Below are 12,882 nucleotides of genomic sequence, written 5' to 3' on the forward strand. Positions count from 1 at the left end.
TTGACAAGAGTTCTGTGTTTTCACATGTACTTCCTAGGACACAGAATTCCGAAGACACTAAAGAGACGGTGTGCTGAATTCTGGGATCTCTGACCTGCCCTGAAGAACAATGGGCCTCTCTTATGACAGCCTTCTAGAACATGAGCCATTCATTCTACGTACCGAGAGCTTCATAGGAATACTTGGTATCCGTACCTTTATCATCCTCCTTGATAAGCCAAGATGCTTCTTCAATTCTTAATGCTCAGCCTCACGATACCACAGAATGGGTGTACATGCGGGGGTCTCCTGAGCCCCAACATCCCCAGGGCAAAGGGAGGAGACTCTAGGGGCTTCCCATGTGGTCCCTGGGCACACCCCCAAGTTGAATCAGTATCTCTAGGGGTAGGGCCTAAGAATCTGCCTTTTTAACAGGCTCCCCAAGTGATCTGTGTGCAGACGAGGGGGACCCTCCGGCCTGGAGTTCCCTTCTTCCCACACAGCAAGAGCATCTCCAGACACTGTCCGTTGCCTGCACTCCCCGCCCCCCCGGAACTTACCTTTGTTGCCCATCTCGAGTCTGTGGTAGGTACCCACGGGCTCTAGAATCAAGGTGGAATGGCTTGTCTTGACCGTGGACGTGATGCCTACACTTCCCAGCCGCATTTTCTTCTTCAGGGACATGAGAGATAATAATGGCCCCCGTGTTATTTGGTTGCTGTGAGGATTCAATGCGCTGATGTATTTAAAGCATCTAGAACATTGCCTGGCATGTCGTTCAGTGCTCAGTATCTGTCAGCTATTAGATCATGTATGTGAGGCGTGAGTTCATGCTATGTATGATCTCTGCTTTCATTTGGGAAGGGCTACCGTGGGGAGCGTATGAAGGCACTGACCTAACTTTTACCTCAACTCCATGTCCTAGAGTTGAGAAAACTAGGTTATCGTGTATGTCCCTCCTCATGTGCCATTTGCACACAAAATACTACAGTTCTTTGTTTCCTTGTCCAAAATGTGAATGAAAGCTGTGGATCGAGGTTGATGTCAAGACTAGAAGGAAACCGAAAGGATATATAGACCGACAATAATCACAGTGACTATATCAAAAGAATTATAGAACCTATGTTTATTGACTCTTCACTATGATGGTTAAGTTTTGCGTCAACTTGGCTAATACCCGGTACCCTGTTTTTGGTCAAACACCAGTCTAGATGTTGCTGTGTAGGTTTTTTGTTTTTTGGGTTTTTTTGGGTGTGATTAACATTTAAATCAGTAGACTTTACGTAAAGCAGATTACCTTCCACACTGCGGAAGCTTCTTTGGATCAGTGGAAAACCTTAAGAGGAAAAGACCGAGGTCCCCTGAGGATGAAGGACGTCTGCTTCTAGACTGCCTTCAGACTGCAACATCAGCTCCTCCCTTGGGTCGCCAGCCTGCCAGCTGCTCTGCAAATTTTGGGCTGGCTAGCCAACATAATCGCATAAGCCATAGGGATAAATCTCTCTCTGGATAGGTAGTATAATAGTATATATTCTATATCTCCATATGTTCTGTATCTCTATTTGATAGATAGCTCCTCTCGGTTCAGTTTTTCTGGAGAACCCCAACTAATAGCCTATATGACAGGCCAGAGCTACCCCTTCGCACAGCTCTGGAGGCTGTCATTCACCCTGAGGCCTGAACACTACACATGCATCCACTCGTGGACCCTTCATGACAGCTTTCTGGGGGAACCACTATTTTTATTCCCAGTTTATTTTTTATTTTTTTAAAGAATTTTATTTATTTGACAGAGGGGGAGAGAGAGAGAGAGAGGAGAGAGCACAAGCAGGGGGAGCAGCAGGCAGAGGCAGAGGGAGAAGCAGACTCCCCACTGAGCAGAGAGCCCAACGAGGGGCTCCATCCCAGGACCCCGAGATCATGACCTGAGCTTAACCGACTGAGCCCCCCAGGCGCCCCTGTTTATTCCCATTTTAAAGCTGAGGAAATCGAAGATTGAGTCTGACAGCCTGACTCCCAAACTCAGGGTCTTAACCACTCGGCGTAGGCGAGACCCAAGGGCCGACATCTCCTCACGCCCGACACACTGACTTTCCACACCAGTGAGCTTCCTCACAGAAAGAAAAGGGCTTCTAGAACCTTGCTGTGGGTGAATAAGCAGAGAGAGAAAGAAAGAAAGTGGTCCCACCTGGAACACTTCCCGTGACTGCCCCACCGTGATCTAGACCAGGCCCCACCACGGTTAAGAACCACAGGCCCCTGAGAGGTCAAGACGAAGTCAGTTTCCCGTTAATGAGTTAGACTTTCTTCCTATTCCGTGTCTCTTTGGGGCTCACCTTTTTACTCTGACTGAGCCGCACTTGGAAATACCTGCCTCAGTGTCCCTTTGGGCTTTCTGCCGCAGCGGCCAGCTGTGTTCCAACGAGGAAAGGCTGGGCCAGAGGTGCTGGACTTATTTGCATTCCCTCCACCCTGGGCCTGAAAGCAAAACTTTTGTCCAAGGAGAGAGCCAAGCTCTTCGCTAAGCAGCTGTCCAGAACAGAGACCTGTGGCTTTTAAGAGGCCCTGTGTTGTCTGAAGTGGGGTTTATTTTCCATCTCTGCCCAGGTATTAGTACACGTAGGAAATGAAGTGTTAAAAGCAATTGCTTGGCCCATGTGGCCTAACCCAGGGGTTGGCAAATCCTTGCTGCTTGCGCCATTTACAAAATATTTTCTTTGTAGCTGTGCTTGAAGCCCAAGTGGGACTAATGGCTTTAACTACCAGCCTACGTGTTTCAAAGCGATTTCCACATCAGGAAGCCATTGTCGGCGTCCCCAAACACTTAATTGGTAGAGGATGTGAGCAATTCTGAAAGGCCACGCTTCTGTTCCAGTCCCATCCGCTGCTCACGGAGGAGCTGGTTTTCAGCAGCAATTTCCATTTCTGCCTCCTTGTGTGCACTAAATCATTTATGGCTCCATTTTTCTATGGAATAAAAGGTTTCCTTGGTAATGAAAAAGCATTCTAATCATCGCCAGCACCTAAGAAATGGAGTTGGCTTTGCAGTCACAAAGACCAAAATGCCCCGCGTTGGCATAGACACGGAGGAAGAGCGTCAAAACAGTCTTGGCGAGCGTGTGGGGGTGAAGAGTGCAGTTCCTAAAATCCGGACAGGTCGCTTACTTCTCTAGAACTCAGTTTCCTTGTTTGTAAATCGGAGCGATAATGGCATCGATCTCATATCATTGCGGCATAACACGACACCCCAAAACTCAACAATGTAAAACAATACATGTGTTTATTATCTCATGGTAGGGTCTGTGGATCAAAGACCCTGGTATGACTTAGCTGGGTCTGAGACCCCTTCAGAGTCTCCTACAGGCTCGGCTCAAGACGTTGGCAGGGGCTGTAGCCCGTTCTAGGCTGACTAGGGGGGGCATCTGCTTCCAAGCTCGTGCCCATGGCTGTGGCCAGGGTTCAGTTTCTTGCAGGCTGATTGGCCGGAGGCTGCCCTCAGTTCTTGCCCAGTGGATCTCTCTATAGATCCAGAGTGGAGCTCTGATGAGAGCGAGCAGGTGGAAAAAGCCAGAAAAAGAGTGCCAGCGAGGAAGATGTCAGTCCTTTATAACCTCATCTCAGAGGGGGCATCCTATCCCTTTAGCTGTTTTCTAGGCACAAGAAGCAAGTCATTAGCTAATTTCAAACAGCCTGAGCTTTTACTCTTAATTTCTTCAATATCATCTCTAAAAAACAGACATTCTCCTCCTTAACCACAATGCCTTATGACATCTCAAATATCGAAAATAATTCCTCATATCACTGAAAGCCCTGTTTCGGTCTTTAAATAGTTCCAGTTGTCCCTGCGATGTCTCTTATGGATAGTTTATTGGAACATGATCAAGTAAGATCCACTCATGGCGTAAGTTTGACTGTGATATCTTTTCACTCTCTTTCAATCTGTAACACCCTCCTCCCCTTTTTCATGCCACTGATTTATTTTTTTCCATTTTTCTCCTTCATTGATTTGTTGAAAAGAAAGGAGGCCAGTGGTTTCATCTTCTGGATTTATCTGAGCGCTTCCTTGTGATATCCTTGAACTTCTTCTTCTATCTCCTGTATGTCTATGTTCCTATAAACTAGATTTAAAGGATTATATTCAGCAAACTATTTCATCAGTGACACCGTGTCATCCAATTCCTATTTCACTAGGAGGCACATAATGTCTGGTTGTGCCACTGCTCACGATTTTAAGATTAATCAGAGTGGTGTTTCTAAAATGTTTATGTGACTCCTCTGCTTAAAACCTTGGAAGGGCAGCCCATTACACTTAGGATAAATCCCAGCTCCCTACCACAATCTGGCTCCGGGCTAATTCTTTCACAGTTGGTCACTATATCTCAACTACAGTTGAGTTACCATCCCTCAAACTTGCCAAGATCTTTCTCCACTTAGGACCTTTGCACTAACTGCTTGGGACACTCTCCCCCTAGAGCTTTGCATGGCTGCTTACTTCTCACCCCTTCTCAACAGCCCTCCTGCCCAAACGACTCTCTAACTCATGACCCTGTTTTATTTTCTTTTACCATTTATCACAAACAGAGACATTTTCATCCTTTTTTGCTTCTGAATTTCCTTATGTGGTTCTGAGTTTCTCGTCTGACTTCCCATACTGGAGTCTCAGTGCTCGTGGTCGGGGACCTCGTCGTGGCTACTTACCACTGCACCCCAAAAACCTGGAACAGCCCGGAGCGGGAAGTCAATGCTCAATCAATATTTGTTAAGCAAATAAATGAATCTTACCGGGTGGTTTATGGTAAGATACAGCCTCTAAGACACCTATCTGCTGAGAATAAAAATAGCACTGGTCCCTATTTGTACTTCTGGGGTTTGTGTGTTTTGTTTGTTTTGTTTTGCTAATGTCTTTGGAGGGGTGTATGATGCTTTCCTACCAGACCATTGCTATTCAAAGTGCATCGCACAGACCAGAAGTTTTGGCGATACTGGAACCCTGTTAAAAATGCAGAATCTTATCCGGGCGCTGGGTGGCTCAGTAAGTGAAAGGTCTGTCTTCCGCTCAGGTCATGACCCCAGTGTCCTGGGAGCAGCCCCTCCCCGCCCCCTACTGGGGACTCCTTGCTCTCCCTTTCCCTCTGCCCCTCCCATGCTTTCTCTCCTGCTCTCTCTCTCTCTCTTCTCTGCTCTCTCTCTCCAGTAAATAAATAAAATCTTTTTTTTTTTTTTCAATGCGGAATCTCAGGCCCCGGCGCAGACCTATTGAACCAGATGCCCAGGTGGTGCCCCCGCTTTAAAATCTGAGAAGCCGGGGTCTGTTGGGTTTCTCCTCCCCACCCCCACTCTCCAGCTACCCAATCCCGCCGCTGTGAAGCCTAGTGGCCCGTCCCCAGGAAGCAGCTTCCCGCGGCGCCTCCTGAACTATTTACCTAAAGGCTTATCTCCCAGGGCTCCTTCCCTCCGGATTTCGATCTGTTTATAAATATTGAAGCTGAAATGTAACCCACGTTGAAACTCTTCCCCCGAAGGCTGCAGGTCCTGGTAAGACTTTACCTTTGCCGCTATCTAGTGACCTATCTTAGGCAAACCGTTTTAAATGTTTTCACTCATGGCTTGGGTTTGGCTTTTCCTTTCATCTTGCTTGGTAAGCAGATCGAGGCTAGCGTTTATTTTGAAAGCATGAAGTTTTCGCAATATTTCTTAACCCTGGGTCGAAGTCCCAGAGCCCCAGGCCGCGGAACTGGGATTTGATCCCGCGTAGCCGGGGCCGCGAACCCGTGCCGCGGCGGGCGCGCCAAGTGTGCTCCACCAAAGCGCTCCTTGTCCGTGCGGGCTTGCTTTCCTTCCTTCCTTCGTGGGCAAGGCACGTGAGGATGGTGGGGTGATGCGCTCCTCGGCCCTTCAGAAGAGGACGAGAAAGGAGTGCAAAAGGAACCTCACGAGGTTGAGTCACGTAAATGGTGTGACACGGGCTTTGAAGACAGCGGGAGACTTCGTGGGGGGCGGGGTTGGGGACATAGGTCTAGATGTCCTTGCAGTGCAGAAGGCCCAGGAAGTCAGGGGCCAGGACTGCCCCTGGACCCTTCCATCAGACTTTGTTCACGTCTTGGCTGTGTCCACACTGTCAGCGGACCTCAGTCTCTCGGGATGTACGAATAAGAGCCCAGGCATCATACAGAACCTCAGGGAAAAAGGATTCACCTCCACTCAACATTTTCCTGAGCGTGAGCTGTGTGCTACACGTGGCCCTGAGGACTGAGAGCAGGGCAGGGATTTGACATCACAATACCGTTCTTCCGGAGCTTATATTGTAATGGGGGATACATGAGATCAGTAATGTCTGAAGGACTTGATGGTTTGGGGGTCCAGAAAAGACTATTCTGAAGTGTGTCTTGGCTTTAGAAATTAACAGTTTATTGAAGTCACATGTTAAAAAAGCAAGAGTTTAATCTCAGCCTTTACATCTACTTCTAAGTCAGAAACACGTGAGCCGTCATGGTTAAGGGCTATTTGGAAGATGCTTGATTGCATTTGCAAACTTAATTAAGCTACATTTATAAATTCTGTGTATTCAGTTTCATTTTTTTAGTAGCTCGTTTGTGTTATTGACAAATCTTCCTAGGTGCTTAAGTAATTTTTATAAAGCTATTTAATTAAGCTAATAACTATGGTGATCCTCAAAACAGCTTAATGTTCTAACTTAGTAAACTTACTAAGATTTCAAATTAAAATCCTAAGTCAAGATCAATTATTACTCAATTACATATTTTAAATGGCTGTTACTAGGCTGATCTGTTCGCTCTAACAGATCAAATTCCTGTAAACAAAATAAGCATATAAAATATGCATTTTACTACTCAGATACTTAAAATGTTAATGTTAATACTATGGATTTCGTTATCTCACACATTTTTATAATTAAGTGTACATTTCCTAAGGGTAGTAATATGTTTGACCTTTAAGGGACAATGATATCACCCCCTTCCAGGTTCATGGACTATGATGGCCAGATGGAGCTAGGCAATGGAGGTGTCCCGTGGCACCTGAACCCCCTTTTTCCGAGTTGCCTACAGAAGAAGGGGGTGGCCTCACTTCTGTCCCTCAGATTCACATGTAATTCATGCCTCTTTACCCAGATGGCCCCACTGTCGGTTTCCTATTTCCTTCACTTTACAGATAAGTACATCTACTCCTGGTCTAAAAGACCTGTGAACTTGACCAAAATGTGGCTTTGTTTTCTTTTTCTTTTCTTTTCTTTTTTTTTCCCTCCATAATCTTAAGGCCACACAACACTCACAGATTTCTAATTACATTGTGGATATCCCTCAGAGGGGTGTGGAATTTTTAAGCACGATGTCCAAGATCATTCTATTGACAAGAAGTGCCGTATGAAGAGGAGAAAAATAAGGCGGAGTAGAGGGGTTAGAAAGTGAGGGGCGGGCGCGGGTTTATAGGGTGGTCTGAGATGACCTGAGGAGGGGACATTGGATCAGAGACAGAATGATGGAAGGGACAAGGAAGGCCATGCTGATTGTCTGGCAAGGTCGTGTTTCAGGTAGAGGGAAGAGTGGGTGCAAAGGCCCTGAGGTAGGAGTGTGCTTGGCATTTTGAAAAAATAGCAGGGAATCCAGGGTTCCAGTTGTATACATGGGGCAGCGAGTGAGAAGTGATGAAGGCAGAGGGGACGTGGCCAGGATGAGATGGGGCCACTTACACATTATCGACCTGCATAAGGATCCGAAATTATATTCTGAATCAGCTAGGACGCCATTGGACCTGGTTTAGGTTTTCAAACGCTTTCTCTGGCTACCAGTTGGAAAATAGAATTTAGTGAGATAGGGGTTAGAGCAGATAACCAGTGAAGAAGCAGTTCTCAAAATGGTCCCATCTGGTGCTGGCTTTGGTGGCACGAATAGTAAACTGGGCACCATACAGAGAAGGTTCGCATGGCCCCTGCGTAAGGATAGTGCGCAAAACAGTCCCATCTAGAAAGCGCGGTGGCCTGTGGTACCAGTGGAAATTGTGCTGTGTGACTGGATTACAGGCCCATTTTCAAGGTGGTGCCAACAGGATCGGATGAGGGATGGGAGACCAGGAGAGGAATGGAGGAGAGCAGAGTAATGGGAAGAACGAAGGGGCTAGTTTCACAGATGGGTGACTTAGCAGGTGGAGTGGCGGCCATTGGCGTTGGGTTGAGGGCACGGCAAGGAGCAGCTGGACACGTGAACTGGGAGCGCACAGTGGAGGCTGGAGCCATCCTGGGTGCCAACTGCGATCCCCCCTTAAACTCCAGATTGATGTCCACCTCCTCTTTGACAGCTGCCCTGGATGTCTAAGGGGCCTCTCTGCCTCTCCGCAAGTAAATCAGTATTATCTATAAGCAGTAGCTGTCGGGGTGTCTGGTGGGGTGGGGAGGAGGGGAAAGGGGGACAGGGAGGAGGAAGTACATGGTATATTCGTCTAGGAGAAGTAAGTAATGCCGTCTGGGTGGCTTTTCAGGACTTCTTGTTACTTTTGCGCTGCAACTTCAAAGGTTAACGTACCCCCACCAAAATTCCAGCTCGTGGGTGATCCAACTTGAGTAAAATGCTGTGGATGTATATAGAGTCCAAGGATTTGATATCAAAACATGACTTGACATCCAGTGTTTACTGAGTGCCTCCCACACGCTAGTGTGTCCGTTCCCTAGAACTGCCGTAAGCAGATTACCACAAACTAGTGGCTTAACGCAGCAGAAATGTGTTCTCTCGCGGTGCTGCAAGCCAGAAGCCAGAAATCCGGCTGTCAGCAGGGCCACGCTCCCTCCGGAGGCTCTGGGGCCAACCCTTCCTTGTTTCTTCTTCTAGCTTCTGGTAGCTGCTGGCCTTCCCTGTGGCTCGTATCACTCCAGTCTCTGCGTCCATTTCACATGATCTTCTTTGTTCCTGTGACTTCTCTTCTGTCCCTCAGAGGGACACTTGTTGCTGGATTTGGGTATGCTACAGACTGAAACTCTTTGTCCCCCCAAAACTCCTATGTTGAAACCTCCTCCCCAGTGTGGTAGTATTCGGAGATGGGGCCTTTGGGAGGTGATGAGGTCATAAGGGTGGGGCCTTCATGCATGGGATGAGTGCCCTTATAAAAGACACCCCAGAGAGATCCCTTGTCCCTTCCACCCCGTGAGGACACTGTGACCAGGTGGCTGGCTGGGAACCAGGAAGCAGGCTCTCACCACACACCGTGTCTCCTGACACCTTGATCTCGGACTTCCCAGCCTCCAGAACTGTGAGAAGCAAATATTTGTGTGTCTAAGCCACCCAGTCTATGGTGTGTTTTTCTTTTTAAGATTCTCTTTTTAAGTAATCTCTATACCCAACGCGGGGCTCGAACCCTGAGGTGAAGCGTTGCACGCTCCACTGACTGAGCCGGCCAGGTGCCTCCGTGGTGTTTCTGCTATGACAACCTGAACAGAGGAAACAAGGCCCCACCCGGATAGTCCAGGAGGAGCTCATCAGGACATCATTAAATTAATTGCATCTGCAAGACCCTTTATCCAAATAAGGTCACATTCGCAGGTTCTGAAGGTTAGGCATGGACGTACCTCCTGGCGCGGTCCCATGAGCCCGCTGGATTCGGCCAGTAGTGCAGAGGAGCGGGTGTAACCTCTTCGCACACTCATGCACGTGTTCATTCACTCAGCAGATAGTTACTGAGCAGATTATAAGACAAGGCCCTGCGTGTGGCATTGCACACCGAGGTCAAGATAATAAGCACAGAACTTACAAAGACCTCACAGCCTTGTTGGGGAAAGAGGATTATAAAAAACTCAGCTCACCCAGGAATATTCATGGTGTCCTCTTGTATACTGATAGATAGATAGATTAATATATATTATATATGTACATAACACATTTATATGTATATTATATATATATAAATCCTACCAATTAGTTCTGTCTGGGAAGTAACATTAACGTTTCCACTTACAGTCATGGAAACTGGCTTCACTTCCACAGGGTGACAGTCGTAGGTGGTACAGTCAGGATTTGAACCCAGGCATGCCCAAATTGGAGGGGGGGGGGATTTGTTCTTCGAATCTTCTGGTCAACCACTTTTGGGAAGCACTCACTTTTATTTTATTATGCGTAGATCGCAAAGTGTAGGACTGGGGTTTCCCTAAGGTTCAGTGGTCTCAGAGCCCTCAGTCCTGTTAAACAGCACAAGAATGACAAAATGCAGCTGAGCCTCCGCGACCCAGACTCTGTTTCCTGAGAGAGGGATGCCGTCCGCGTGTGTGATCTGAGAAACAGCAATCCCTGTGATTGATTATAATTAGATGCAGCACGGAGTCGCCAACCAGGACTCTGGAACCTAGTTAGAAACGTAGCTTTCGGTTATACTTACTACTTGGTAGGACAGTAGGAACTCTTTTTCTTGTTCTTTTTCTCCCATGGCTGATGGAAGCAGTCATGTGGCAAGCAGGAGACATGGGTTCCCTCTTGCAGCACCGCCTCTGAGCTGAGTGGTCCAAGGAACATTGCTTCTAACCACTGAGCCCCAGGTTCCTCATCACTAAGGTGAATGTATGCACTAGGTGATCTTGGAGGCTCCCCCTGCCTCTGAAGTGTTGTACCGGCAAGGCTAAATATTGAGTGCTAATTGTATTTGTTAGGATACGTGTTCTGTATGGCTAGGCTTAGTTTACATTTTTTATGAGACAGATGAATGAGGTTAATAAGAATAGATAATTTAAAAAAATACTGGATTCCCAGAAGGCATTTTACTGTGAATTTAATTATGGAAAGTGCTAATTGTATCACTCTAAGACTTGAAAGTTGTCCAATTGCTTCATGCACGAGTAAGGGACAGCTTTTCTTAAGTTAGCCTCAGTTCTAAACTAGTACCAGAGAAGCTGAATAGTTACTTTCTAGCCATGGAAAGAAAGGGAACACCAGTCAGTTGGCATAGTTGGTCTCTTTCTTGGTCTTTGGTAAATTAATGTCTCTACGACAGATAGGAAATATACATTTTAAAATGTGTCTCCACTATTATCCATCTACTGTATGCTCTCACTGTAGAGCTGTCACTAGCCCGTATGGCCTCTTCCTTACCGGTTAGCCAAAGGCACCCTCTTTCAGAGCATACAGCTCCACAAACAGCTTTGTGAGCAGGTGCATCTGCACCTGCATGGGTATCGTTTGGCAACTGGAGCTTGGAATGAATTGTAGTCTCTACTCACAGCCTTGGCTATTTGTGCAGTGCACACACTGCTCCACTGAACAAGGCAGCCCATCCTAGCTCAGTCAAACTCTTTCTACTCCTCCCAGGAAGTGGCCTGTCTTTATTTTTCAAAAAGCCCATGATCACTGCTTTGGAGATAGCTTCATTTGAGGTTGCAGGCAGAGGGCCTGGAATATTTGAAGGCCTTGGATTAGGAGAGAGAATGATACTTTTGAGGAACAGAGAGAAAAACCGTTGTGGCTAAGATTAGGCAACAAGGGAGACGAAGTTAGGAGACAAAATCTAGAGATAGATACAAGTCATTCTTTAATTTCTAGGCCATTGGTGAGGGCCTTTTTCCTAAAAACAACAGGACTCTGTTGTAAGCATTGAACAGTTTAAACAGATCCAGCTGGTTGCTCTGTAGAGAATAAATTGTAGGAAGCCTAGGGTGCTTGGGCAAGGGTGATGCTGGAGAAGGAGGAATGGACTTTAGAGATCTTTATAAAGTAGAATTACCCAGGAATGGTGATGGATTGGGTTGAGGTCCACACCAGTCTTGGGTAGCCTAGCGCTGGAGGCTTCCATGGGAGAGAGAAACGGGTAGAAATAATCACTTACATGACACTTGGATGCGCCGTTCTAAGTGCGCTACATAGATTAGCTGATTTAATCTGTGGAGGAGGGACTATTCTTTCCCCCCTTTATAGAGAAGAGGAACTTGAGGTGCAGGAAGATTAAATAACTTGTCCCATGTCCCACACCAGAGTTGGGATGTCAAGCCTGGGAGCGTGAGCTTTAAGTCCTTGCTGTAAACCAGTGGTCCTCACCTGGGGATGATTTTGCCCCAGAGGACATTTGGCCATATCTGGTGGCGTTCATGGCTATCACAACTCAGGGATGGGGAATACACCTGTCCTCTAAAAGACAGAAGCCATGGCTGCTGCCAAATTTCTTATATCATGGAGTTGGTCGCACCTCTCCAGCAGTGCCAGGGTGGGGAGCTTGAGCTCCGACCACCGTGTTAGACCACCTCTTAGGATAGTGCCTGAGTTCCATCTTCGACAACTCATTTGCCAAGACTAGGGGAAGACCAGTTTGAGGGAGGCTGTGAGCTGCTGTCTGGATACATCCAGTTGAAGTCCTTAAAGACATCTAAGAAGACACCAGCTTAGGACCCAGCGGGACGATTACCATACGAACCAGGAGGAGGGCTTTCACTAGACACTAAATCTGCTGGCACCTTGAACTTGGACTTCGCAGCCTCCGGAACTCTGAGAAATAAGTGTTTCTTGTTTAAAAAAAAAAAAAAAAAAAAGATAGGCAAGAGAATGAACGTGACACACAGGCGGCTGGATGCCTCCTGGGATCTGACCGTGGTGGAAGAGGTTCTATTCCTGGCAACCGGACACACCCAGTACTTTCTACATTTTATCTTGCAGTTGTTTGTTTATAATCCACCCTCTTCAAGAAAGGATGTAAAGCTGCTTACAAGGATAAGGAATAAACAATAGGCCATAAAAGTTAAAAGTGGGGCAGAAGGCGGCAAGAACACCAGGGTGAAGACATGGGATGGGGCCAGAAACAAGGCCTGAAAGGACCCTAACCGTCTTTCCGGCCGTTGCAGGGTCGTTATTAGGATTTTACTGGACTCGCGCATCCCTGTCTCTGCTGACCCCCCTGGCTGAGCGCTGCCCCTCTCTAGCAGAT

The 12,882-nt window shown here is 47.1% G+C and overlaps 1 pseudogene; it reads left to right on the forward strand.

The window, feature by feature from the left end:
* The first annotated feature begins 7,864 nt into the window (after positions 1-7,864).
* Positions 7,865-7,938, forward strand: LOC121102672 (annotated as a pseudogene).
* The last annotated feature ends 4,944 nt before the right edge of the window (positions 7,939-12,882 follow it).

This window comes from Ursus maritimus, unplaced genomic scaffold, assembly GCF_017311325.1.
Source record: "Ursus maritimus isolate PB19 unplaced genomic scaffold, ASM1731132v1 scaffold_14, whole genome shotgun sequence".
In the NCBI taxonomy this organism is placed as follows: domain Eukaryota; kingdom Metazoa; phylum Chordata; class Mammalia; order Carnivora; family Ursidae; genus Ursus; species Ursus maritimus.